General features: G+C 40.7%; 1 protein-coding gene across 2 annotated transcripts in view; it reads left to right on the top strand.

Annotated features, from left to right (window-relative positions):
* The window catches only part of LOC107857616 (calumenin-B), a 43,237-nt gene extending 31,877 nt beyond the window's left edge, over positions 1 to 11,360 (top strand). The window contains exon 8 of one of the 2 annotated variants that reach the window (XM_016702456.2): positions 11,091 to 11,360. The gene's annotated coding sequence lies outside the window, so the exon portion shown is untranslated. Of the gene's footprint in view, positions 1 to 3,924; positions 4,034 to 11,090 lie in introns of those variants that run through there. The other variant, XM_016702457.2, reaches the window with a different exon arrangement.
* The last annotated feature ends 1,023 nt before the right edge of the window (positions 11,361 to 12,383 follow it).

Consider the following 12,383-nt stretch of genomic DNA (forward strand, 5'->3'; position numbering starts at 1 on the left):
ATTCTTGATTCTTTGCCCGTTAACCTTAAACAGACTCCCATCTTTGCTTTCAAGTTCCATCACACCTGATGGAAATACTTGACTCACTTTGAAAGGTCCCGACCATTTTGACTTCAATTTGCCCGGAAAGAGCTTAAGTCGAGAGTTGAACAATAACACCCAATCACTCGCACGATAATCTCGCTTCTCAATTCTTCGATCATGGTAATTCTTCATCCTCTACTTATATAAGTCAGCTATTTCGTATGCGCCAAGACGGAATTCATTCGTCCATCTCATTCAGTTGTCCAAATCTTAACTCAGCTGCTTCCTTCCAGTCCATGTTCAATCGTTTGAGAGCCCACAAGGCTTTGTGCTCCAGCTCAATCGGAAGATGGCATGCTTTGCCATAGACTATCTGATGTGGTTACATCCCAATGGGTGGGTGTCTTGAAAGCTGTCCGATATGCCCACAAAACATCATCGAGCTTTCGCGACTAGTCCTTTCTACTCGCATTTACTGTCTTAGCCAAGATTGCTTTTATTTCCCGGTTTGAGACCTCCATTTGCCCACTAGTTTGTGGGTGGCATGGAGTGACCACCTTATGCTGCTTCACACCATATTTCAACAATGCAACCCGGAATATTTTGTTGCAGAAGTGGGATCCCCCGTCGCGTATGATTGTACATGGTACCCCAAAGCGGGAGAAGATATTCTTATTAAGGAAGACGACCACTCTTTTGCTTTCATTATTAGCCAAAACAACCCCCTCAACCCATTTGGACACATAGTCCATAGCCACCAAGATATACTTCAGCCTATAGGAGCTCATGAATGGCCCCATGAAATCAATACCCCAGACGTCGAATAGTTCAACCTCCATCATCTTCACCATAGGCATCTCGTGATGCTTCGAGATTGAACCTTGTCTTTGGCACTGGTCACACCTCTTTACTAACACGTACGCATCCTTAAGCAGGTTAGGCCAATAGTAGCCACTTTGCAATGCTTTTCTCGCAGTACGATCACCTGCATGGTTTCCCCCAACTGGGGAGGCATGACAGGCTTCCAGAGTACTCAGCATATCAACTTCCGGGATGCATCTTCTGATAATATTATTGTCAGCACAACGCCTGAATAATTACGACTCATCCCAGAAGTATCTGTTGGCGGCATCATGGAGAAATTTCTTTTTGGATGGAAAGAAAGATTCTCCGGGATAATATCACTTACCACAAAGTTGGCGAAGTCCGCATACGGAGGCACCATTTCGAGTGCAGCCGCTAGAATTTGTTCATCTGGAAAAGTGTCATCAATATCAAGCTTTTCTGCAGTGAACTGATCTCCCTCTAGACTAGATAGGTGGTCTGCGACTTGGTTTTCAAACCCATTTCTATCTTTGACCTCAAAGTCAAATTCCTGTAGAAGCAACACCCATCTAATCAGCCTTGGTTTGGCGTCCTTCTTCGCCATTAAGTATCTCAAAGCAGCGTGGTCTGTATGAACCACCACCTTGGTTCCCAATAAATATGCTCGAAACTTCTCAAAAGCATAAACAACAGCTAGAAGCTCCTGCTCTGTGATAGTATAATTCTTCTGCACCCCATTCAACGCCTTGCTCGCGTAATAAATGGGGTGAAATAATTTCTCCTTCTTCTGACCAAGGACAGCTCTAAGTGTTACTCCACTTGCGTCGCACATTATTTCGAATGGCCTAGACCTATATAGAGCAACAATAATTGGGGCAACAACCAGCTTGTCCTTAAGGCATCATCACTGAACACAAACTTGGTCTCCTTCTCCAACAGTTTGCAAAGTGGGTTTGCAATCTTGGAGAAGTCTTTAATGAATCGATTGTAGAATCGAGCATGACCCAGGAAACTACGGACTCCCTTCACTGAGATAGGAGGGGGTAGTTTCTCATCACTTCTACCTTAGCCCAATCAACCTCAATCTCCTTTGCTGAAATTCGATGTACAAGCACTATGCCTTCCTTCACCATGAAGTGGTACTTCTCCCTGTTCAATACGAGATTGAATTCTTCACATCTATGAAGTGCTCTACTCAAATTCACCAAACATAACTCAAATGAATCACCCACTACAGAAAAATCGTCCATGAACACTTCTAGAGTGTCCACCATGTCGGAGAAAATCGACATCATGCACCTTTGGAATTTGGCCGGTGCATTACATAAATCGAACGACATTCGCTTGAATGCAAATGTTCCATATGGGCATGTAAATGTTGTTTTCTCCTGATTTTCCGGGGCAATCGAGATCTGTTTGTTTCCTGAATACCCATCCAAAAAGCAATACCAACCCCTTCCTGCTAAGTGATCAAGTATTTGATCCATGAAGGGCATTGGAAAATGATCTTTCAATGTCCACGAGTTCAACTTTCGGTAGTCCATGCAAACTTGCCACCCAGTCACTGGCCTAAGCGGAATCAACTCGTTCTTCTCATTAGCAACCATAGTCATACCTCCTTTCTTGGGCACGCACTGTACAAGACTTACCCACTTGCTGTCGGAGATCGGCTACAGAACCCTTCGTCAAGCCACTTAATAATCTCCTTCTTAACCACTTCTTGCATAGGTGGGTTTAATCTGCGCTGATGCTCAATGGTCGGTATGCATTCTTCCTTTAGTTGGATTTTGTGAGTGCAATACTCGGTGGAATACCAATAATATCTGCAATCGTCCATCTGATAGCCCTTTTATACCTCTTAAGCACAAAAATAAAGGCCTCAACCTGTTGCATTGCCAGGCCTGCTGCAATAATAACCGGTAAGATGTTTCCGCTGCCCAGAAACACATACCGCAAATGGCCCGGCAACTCCTTCTCCAACATTGGTGGTTCCTCAATAGAGGGTTTGGCTGGTGGTGTTTGATGATTTTTTAGATCTAAGTCCAGCTTCTTGGGGGCATAAGCGTACGACCCCATTCCTATTAGTGCACACACAATCTCATCATATTCTTCGATCCCATCACCATCGAAGCTCATCAACACTGCAACCAATGTTTCCATACCAAATCTTTCCTCAACGGGTACCTCTTGCTCGTCTTCATAATATACATCAACAATTGAGAAGACACTCATTTCCTTTTTCTGCTTCATTGATTGGCAAACATCAAAGCTCACCTCTTCGTCATTAAGCCTAAATTTCAGCTCTGTGGTCTGCAAGTCAATCAACACACTCCTCGTTGCTAAGAAAGGTCTACCTAAGATTATGGGTACCTCGAAGTCTACCTCGCAATCCAGGATTACAAAATCCGCTGGGAAGATGAAACTAGCCACTTTCACATGCACGTCATAAAGTATTCCAACCGGCCTCTTCACTGATCTATCTGCCATCAAAAGCTGCATGTTGGTGGGTGTAGGATCCCCCAACCCCAGCTTTTTGAAAACCGCCAAAAAAAAGGGCAACCCAGTGCACTAAAGCTACTGCTATGCACGGTGTCTGGGAAAGGGCCCCACCACAAGGGTGTATCATACGTAGCCTTACCTTGCATTTTTGAAAACCGCCAATGGCATCAAATTAATACTTGCCCCAAGATCACAAAGGGCCTTTGCAAAATCATGATCCAATAGTACATGGGACAGTGAATGCTCCTGGATCGACTTTCTTTTGCATTAACGATCTTGTAGCGATAGCACTACAATGGTGAAGATTGTCCACCAGTTCGTAGTTCACGGTCCACTTCTTAGTCACAAGATCCTTCGTAAATTTAGCATAGCCCAGCATTTGTTCTAGCGCCTCGACCAAAGGCACATTTACTGTTAGCTGCTTTAGCATAGCCATGAACTTGCTAAATTTTGTGTCATCTGCTTTCTTCTGCAATCTGTGCGGGAACAGAGGAGGTATTTTTGGCATTCTGGCAACTACTATCTCTCCTTCCTTCCCCTTGCCTTTCTCTAACTAATCAATTTGCTTCTGATTAGGTGGAACCTCATTATTCCCCCACTTCTCAGACTTCACAGGATGTTCTTCTGCTTCCATCTCCAACTCCACCACATCATCTACAACATGTTTGCCCACAGAAGGGCCAGGTAACACTTTACCACTTCTCGTAGTGATAACCATGCAAGAATTTTCATTCCTCGGGTTTTGCACGGTATCACTCGGCAATGTTCCACGCGATTAAATGCTGCCGATAGTTGATTCATTTGCTGCTCCAATTGTTTAATGGAAGTTGAATGTGAGTCAACTAATTGACTGACTCATAGATGAAAGATCACTCTTCATCTGTCTTACCCCAACGTCAGTCGACTCTACCCTTTTTAACAACTTGGCCATCATATCCTCCATTGACATCTTGCCGGAAATAGTAGTAGTATTGTCACGATTTCTGGGAGGTACATACAATCCACTCCTATCATTCTTATTTTTCCAACCACCTTGATCACGGTCTCTATAACCAGTTTTATCATAGTAATTCCGACCTTGATTTCCTTGGCCATTGCCTCGAAAACCCCCCTGATTATTCAAGTAATTCGCCTCTTCCTCAAAATCTGATTCAGCTTCCCTACTTTGAGACCCAACAGCTTTCACCTTTTCTGTCTTCCTGGATAGTAAATGCTTTATGAGCAAATCCATCTGGGTCTTTATATGTGCCATATCCTGGTCATGTTCCTCCTCTCCTGCACTGTTCAACTGACATCCCACTAGACATAGTATTACTTGCTACCACAGAATCTCTGGTATGCCAAGCTCTACTTTTCTTAGTCAATCTTTCCAACATCTCTGCAGCTTCAGTATAAGTAAGGTCCATGAATGCTCCCTTTGCAGCATTGTCCATAGTTGGCTTCGTGATAGAGTTCAAAGCCCCGTAGAATGTTTCCATCAAATGCTCGTCAGCCATCTTGTGATTAGGGCACTGCGTCAACTTCTTCTTGAATCTCACCCATGTCTCATGAAGAGCTTCATTCGGTAACTGCCTGTAGTTACTAATCTCTTCCCTCAACTGTAACATCCTGGAAGGTGGAAAGAACCTTTCTAGGAAAGCTCCTTTCAATTGCCTCCAGTTTGTTATAGAATCGGTAGCTAACTCATTCAACCATTGTGTTGCCTCCCCAAACAGAGACAATGGAAATAACCGTAGACGGATTGCATTTTGTCCAACTCCAGGGTTGTCAAAAGATTTGCAGATGTTGATAAAGTTTACCAAATGGAAGTCCACCAAACAACCCTTTGAGGTTTAACAACTGTATCATAGTGCTGGTGATGTTGAACTTCACACCTGGTGCTAATGGTGGTGGAATAATTACTTCTGTAGCACCAGTTTCATCCAGATCAGTATTATCCTTATCATCAAATGCTAACTGCACAGCAGGTTGGCGGTTTGCTTTCCCTCTAATTGGCCGATTTCGATTCACTGGTGCAGCTACATTCTCAGCATGTCTCCTATTTGCAGGATCAATCAGATCATCAACCCTAGGTCATTATCATCTGCATTAGCCACCCGACATGGGTTATCAACATTTTGCTGATTGAGTTGTGCATTAGCCAAAGCGGCTAATCTTTCAGCTTCTTGTTGTTCAGCCATCCTCCCAATAAGATGGGGTTCTGGGTTGAAAGGTAATAACGGCTCTCTTGACCTTCTGGTTCATGGCATATACAACAAGGAACCTGTAATGATCAAAAACAACAAATAAAAGTAAAATTAGGAAACTTAACTAACAGTCAATTAACACAGTTATGTTTAATTAACAATCGTATTCCCCGGCAACGGCGCCAAAATTTGATACGCCCAAATTACACGTCTTTTATGAGAGAGTAAGCGGTCGTCGTCAAATATATAACCCAACTAGGTTGGGATCGAATCCCACAGGGAATATGGTGCTAATCAAGACTATTTGTGCTTTAATCGACTAATAGCTAGTAGTTTCCTGTAAATGGGGGGTTTTTAGAATTCAAAGAAATGTTACTGCTCACTTTGTTTTAGTAACCCAAAGTTAATGTTTCAATATTTCAAATTAATGTTGTGGCAAAACCAGAGTTGTGTTCACTATGAGTATTGCTTCTTTATGAACAATAGTTGTAGCAAAAGGTTCTCATAACACGTAGGAAACAACAAATTATCACTATCGATGATTCATCTAATTGTCTTCCGACCTATTTAGATGCTAGATTACCTAATTCTCTCAAACTTAAAAAATCCTTATGTCTACACTGATGTAATCTCGAGTTGACTAATCTTGTTATAGCATAAATCATTAGATGGAAATTTAACGTTTCCAAATCCCCGTTGATAATTCCCTTCCTTTAGTTGATTTCTTAGTTCAAGCAAACCAATGTTAAGGCTTAATCTATTGTTTGCAACCAACAGAAAAAAATCATTTCAAAAGAATTATCAAGAAGTTCCTACAGTCATTCAAATCTTAGCCAACTATAGAATTCATATTGCAACACTCATAGATCCCATAACTCTGGTTATGGGATTCAGTTCCTCATGAGATAGAAAAGAAATAACATGCATTAGATCCATAATTCAGAAGCAGTTAACTTACAAAAGATGGAAATTGAAGATTGTTCTTTCTTCAAGTTTAACCAAGGATCCCAAAAACCACAATAATAATTCGAAGAAAATTCAAAACCAAACTTAAGAATGACGAAGGGGATAGAGCTATTGTGTTAGGGGAACTGGAGCACTTAGAGGAGTGTCGGGATTTTAGCTACTGTAGACGTTTTAAGGTAGAAGAGGTTAGAGAGGCTGTTCGCAGGATGCAAAGGGGTAGGGCGACGGGGCCTGATGAGATACCGGTGGAGTTTTGGAAGTTCGTTGGAGAGGCTGGTGTAAGGTGGTTGACTGGATTGTTTAATGAAATCTTCAAGACGGCAAAGATGCCCGAGGCTTGGAGGTGGAGTACCATGATCCCGCTCTATAAGAATAAGGGTGACATCCAGAGTTGCAAAAACTATAGGGGGATTAAGTTATTGAGTCACTCTAGGAAGATTTGGGAGAGAGTAGTCGAGGTGAGGCTGAGACGGATAGTGTCTATTTTAGAAAACCAGTTTGGATTTATGCCTGGCCGCTCGACGACGGAGGCAATTCACCTGGTGCGGAGGTTGGTGGAACAGTATAGGGAAAGGAAGAAGGACCTGCACATGGTGTTTATCGACCTGGAGAAGGCTTACGACAAAGTCCCCAGGGGGGTGCTTTGGAGATGCTTGGAGGTGAGTGGAGTACCGCTGGCATATATCAGAGCAATTAAGGATATGTATGATGGAGCGAAAACTCAGGTGAGGACGGCGGGAGGAGACTCAGAGCATTTCACTGTCTTGACAGGATTGCATCAGGGATCTACTCTTAGTCCCTTTTTGTTTGCGTTGGTGATGGATGTGTTGACGCGGCGTATTCAAGGGGAGATGCCTTGGTGTATGCTTTTTGCAGACGATGTAGTTCTGATAGATGAGACTCGAGGGGGTGTGAATGACAAATTAGAGGTGTGGAGGCAAACTCTTGAGTCTAAAGGGTTCAGGGTGAGTAGAAGCAAGACAGAGTATGTGGAATGCAAGTTTAATGACGTGAGGCGGGAGAATGAGGTAGTAGTGAAGCTGGAATCACAGGAGGTATGTAAGAGGGATAGTTTCAAGTATCTCGGGTCTGTGATCCAGAGTAACGGTGAGATTGACGAGGATGTCTCGCACCGTATTGGGGCGGGATGGATGAAGTGGAAGCTCGCGTCGGGGGTGTTGTGTGATAAGAAGGTGCCGCCCAAGCTGAAAGGCAAATTCTACAGGGTGGTAGTCCGTCCGACCATGTTGTATGGAGCGGAGTGTTGGCCAGTTAAGAACTCCCACATCCAAAAAATGTAGGTGGCAGAAATGCGGATGTTGCGCTGGATGTGTGGGCTGACTAGAGGGGATAGAGTTCGGAATGAGACTATCCGGGAGAAGGTTGGTGTGACTTCAGTGGAGTGCAAGATGCGGGAAGCCCGATTGAGATGGTTCGGACACGTGAAGAGGAGGGGCATGGATGCCCCGGTTCGTAGGTGTGAGAGGCTAGCGTTGGATGGTTTTAGGCGGGGTAGGGGTAGGCCGAAGAAGTACTGGGGTGAGGTGATTAGGCGGGACATGGAGCAGTTACAGCTCACCGAGGACATGACCCTAGATAGGAAGGTCTGGAGGACGCGAATTAGGGCAGAAGACTAGGGCCGGTTTGGGTCGCTAGTGTAGGGAATTACTTGGTGGGGGTTTCATTCTTGTTATGATTCCGTGTTCCATGTTTTATTACGAATCTGTGTGCTTTCCTCTGTTTTCTAATACTTATGGGTGCCGTATTTATGTTATGTAATCTAGTTATGTGCTTTACTATGTGTTTGTGTGGTATCTCGTGACTTGAGTCGGGGGTCTATCGGAAACAACCTTTCTACTTCTTTAGAGGTAGAGGTATGGACTGCGTACATCTTACCCCCCAGACCCCACTAGGTGGGAATACACTGGGTTTGTTGTTGTTGTAGTCTTTAGATTTTGAATTTCAAATTCCAGATCGTCTGCACCATAGCTGACGACTTCACCTGACGGTCTATCAGAAGGTTGACGACTTATCAGACAAGTCGTCAACTTATCTTTCCACCAATTATATTCTGCTTCCAAGTGACGACTTCATCTGACGATTTATCACCAGGTTGACGGCTTATCAGTCAAGTCATCAACTTACTTCTTAAGCATCCATGTTCTGTCCACAGGCGACGACCTCCTCTGATAACTTATCAGCAAGTTGACGACTTATCAAACAAGTCGTCAACTAAATCTTCAAAACTTTATTTCTTATCTACTTCGCCAAAAATCATCCTTCTTAAGGTAGTTTTCATAGGTTTTCATGCATCTCGACTTCCCTGCAATATCACATAAAATATAATAAAAAACAACAATAGTTATTTAAGAACTTACAATTATTTCGAGTTAAAAGCCTTAAATGTGCTAACACAGAGCTAGCACATCACCTGCCTTTGACACTTGTCAGCCAATAAGAAAGCTTATTCTATGGAAGTTACATCCGTAACTACTAGGCACATTCAACTATATTTAAAGAGCAAATAGTGATTTTAGTCGTTGTGTTATAGGTTTGTTCCAGTTTTGATCCTTTTGTAATATGATCAAGTGTGATTAACTTGTAATTGGTACAAACGTGTGATTTTGATCCTTCAAGATAATGGAAGTTAAAAACTTAACAAAACAATAAATTTTAACTATATAGATAATTAAAAAGATCCGGGTTTTTGTCCATATATTAATGATCTTAATTGTTTCAAGAATAAACGTCCGTCATGATACATATTATTTCAGGCTTAGATGGAAGCCACACGGTTGTGAGATCCCACGGTTCAATCCTTAAATCTAACCCCCTGATTATGAAGCTTTTCACATTTTCTTGTTAAATTTTCTTTTTCTATTTGGGAATAGGGTTGATGAATTGAAAATGCAGGAGATGTTACTGGTGAAAGACTTTTTCGTGGGGATTTTCTGAACAGAAACATGTGGAAATTCTGGTGTGCATGACAAGATAATTCTTTGAACATGAAAAGATATTTTTTTCAACCAATTTGATTATGATTTGAATTGGAGGAAATGAGTTGATGATGATGACGACCTCATATCGTGCTTGTTGATTAATCCACACTTTTGATTTAAAAAAAAATATTTTTCAATATTTTAAAAGTTAATTATTCGGCAAAGGGCCTTAGGTACACACCTGAACTATTCGAATTGATACAAAACTACCCTCCGTCTACCTTTAAGCCCCCAAATACCCTCGACGTCTACCTTTTGGTCCTATTATACCCTTATTTCTAACAGCCACATGAGTCTGCATTGGCTTTGTTGGCTTTTGTGTTGTGCCTAAATGGATAGGTGTTATTTGGATTTGTGACCAATATAAAGTTGATAGTGAGTTATATTGTAATTGTGCCTTGTGTTTAATGTTACTAGCTGAAAAATATTTCAAGTCCCTAATCCAAAAGAAAATGAGCAAAGGCTGAGTCGAGTGAGAACCTTGATTGCTGTACAATGATGTTAGTTAGAGTTCACCCTGGTAACAACCAACCATCTCATCTTGAAGTTGTTAGACAGAGTACAGTTTTATTTATTTTAGTTATTACTTCGATGCGCTATCTCACATGCGGGCTTGATTCTTTCTTTATGAGTGAAGCCTGTGATTTGTTTTTTATAGTGTCTGGTTGTGAGATTTCACTGGGTATGTTGTTGTAGTGTTTGGCTGTGAGATTTGAGCTCACCTATGTCTGCTCTGATACTAATGTTGAATTGTGCGACTGTCTGACTAAAAGTAGTGAGCACAATTTTATATATTAAAACTAGTCTTTAGGTACACTCTTTGCGCATATACCTGTAACAATGAATGTTAAACTAAAAAAAAAAAAACATACGATGTGCGTGAGTTAAAACTAAAAATTTATGAAAAGGTGCAACTAAAAATTTATGAAAAGGTGCAAGTTCTTGGGGTATATGTCAAGTTATTTCATGGGATGCTTATTATTATACCAAAGTAAAATAATACATTCTTACTCTTTTTTCTTTAGTACTAGCAATTAACTAAAATCAACTTAGTTTTGATTCATTTTCTAAATCAAATCTTATCTCAAAGGTTTCGCCTCGTAAAATTATTGTGCTGAGAAAATTTACCTCTTTAATCAGCATTATTGAGTTTCATAAATGTAGTATATAGCCATTATTTTATTTGTAGGGCCTTATTGTAGCTAATCAACTTCTAGCAGGCAGTACTTCTTGAATGTAAAATAGAACAAAGACTGTTGTAGAAGATAATTAGATGTCCACAATTGGTTACTAGCGTCTTTGAAAGGGAAAACTAGAGTCTGTAAATTAAACTACACTGGATAATTAAACATTCAGTTTCCCTATTACAGGGAAATGCTAGATAACCAAAGCACACTACTCATCTGCAGCCCGTACCTCAGATGATCTATTGAGACTAATCGAGGGAGTAGTAATTCCCATTCATACTACTTGGACATCTCTCAAAAAGATGTTGAGAAACTTATGGGGGTTTTCTGCTTATATTGTCTATTTACAGATATCTGCTTTACTTTCTTGAGTGACATGATGCACTTTGTTTTTGTGTTTGCAGGATGCTAACACGTCTCTCCTGCCCTCAATTACTCGTGTATGATAATTTTCAGTTAGGTATGTTTGAAATTTTTAAGCTGATCTCACCAAAAGATACATGTGGTGTGACATCAAATTTTTATTTATCAGATAGTTTTCTTTGTAATCACCTTGAGCAACCAGTATCGACGATACTATGCTAGTGCATTTGCATATTCGGGATCTACCATTTTTTTGTAAAGGAATTTCAGTGGGACAAACTTGACAAGCATAAAATTAATTTTCCAACCAATTCCTTTATTTTCAATGTGAATGATTGTTTATTTGTTATCCCTGTGAAATGCTAACGATAATTAGTTTTAATCTCACCATTAAAGCCGCGTGAGATCTTGCCGTTCTGTCTGTAGCTGGCATTTTTCAACTGTTATAGGCATATGGCTAGTGTTGCTGGAGGATCCACTGTTTACTGTTCAATAAATGGATTCTTGTTTTTTTATTAGAAGCTGAGTTTTCTAGTAAATTTATTGCCAAGAAATTAACTCGAATCAACAATTTCTCAGGTTTCATCAACTTCGACTAGGGTTTTCAATTTGGGTTTTGTAGTTGGATAACCCTTGTATAACATGGTTGTTTGGTACGAGGGATTAGGATAGACAACTATCTGATGGATTGGGACAATTTATGGGATTAGTTGTTCCACCAATATATATGATATAACTTATCCCATCATTATGGTACAAATGATGGGATAAATAATCATGAGAATTTTAATTCCTAACCAAGCGTAAAATAAAATAATCATACATTTTATTTCGGGGTTATTATCTCTCATCCTTAGTACCAAACCCCTAGTTTCAAATAGGTACTATTTGTGTATAGATTTGTAGATAGATTTCCATGACTAGCACAGATTTTAAGTAGATGTGGAATCTCATAAAAGAGATGACGAGTGACATAACCATACCGCGTAGTTGCTACCATTGGCCTTCAGTAATAACTGTCATTTCAAGCATTTGAAGTTGTTCAAAATTAAGGAAAAAGTGCACTAAAGTAAAGAAAAAGTAATTACACCAGAACCCTCCTCCTGAGTAATCTCTGCAATGCCCATCTGCTATAGACTTGTTACGTGGATACCCCCTTTGTATGTGGAGCGTAGCCCCTTTCTTTTAATTGTTCTGTGCTTTTCTTAATTGATTTATATTTTCCTTAATCGCTTTTGTCCCTTCTTTAATTTTTCCTTTTGCCCTTTAATTTATTATTTTTATCCTTTTCTCATTTGTTATATTTAACCATCTGTCTTTTATACTTGTACACA

The sequence above is a fragment of the Capsicum annuum genome, chromosome 2 (genome assembly GCF_002878395.1).
Source record: "Capsicum annuum cultivar UCD-10X-F1 chromosome 2, UCD10Xv1.1, whole genome shotgun sequence".
Taxonomy (NCBI): Eukaryota; Viridiplantae; Streptophyta; class Magnoliopsida; order Solanales; family Solanaceae; genus Capsicum; species Capsicum annuum.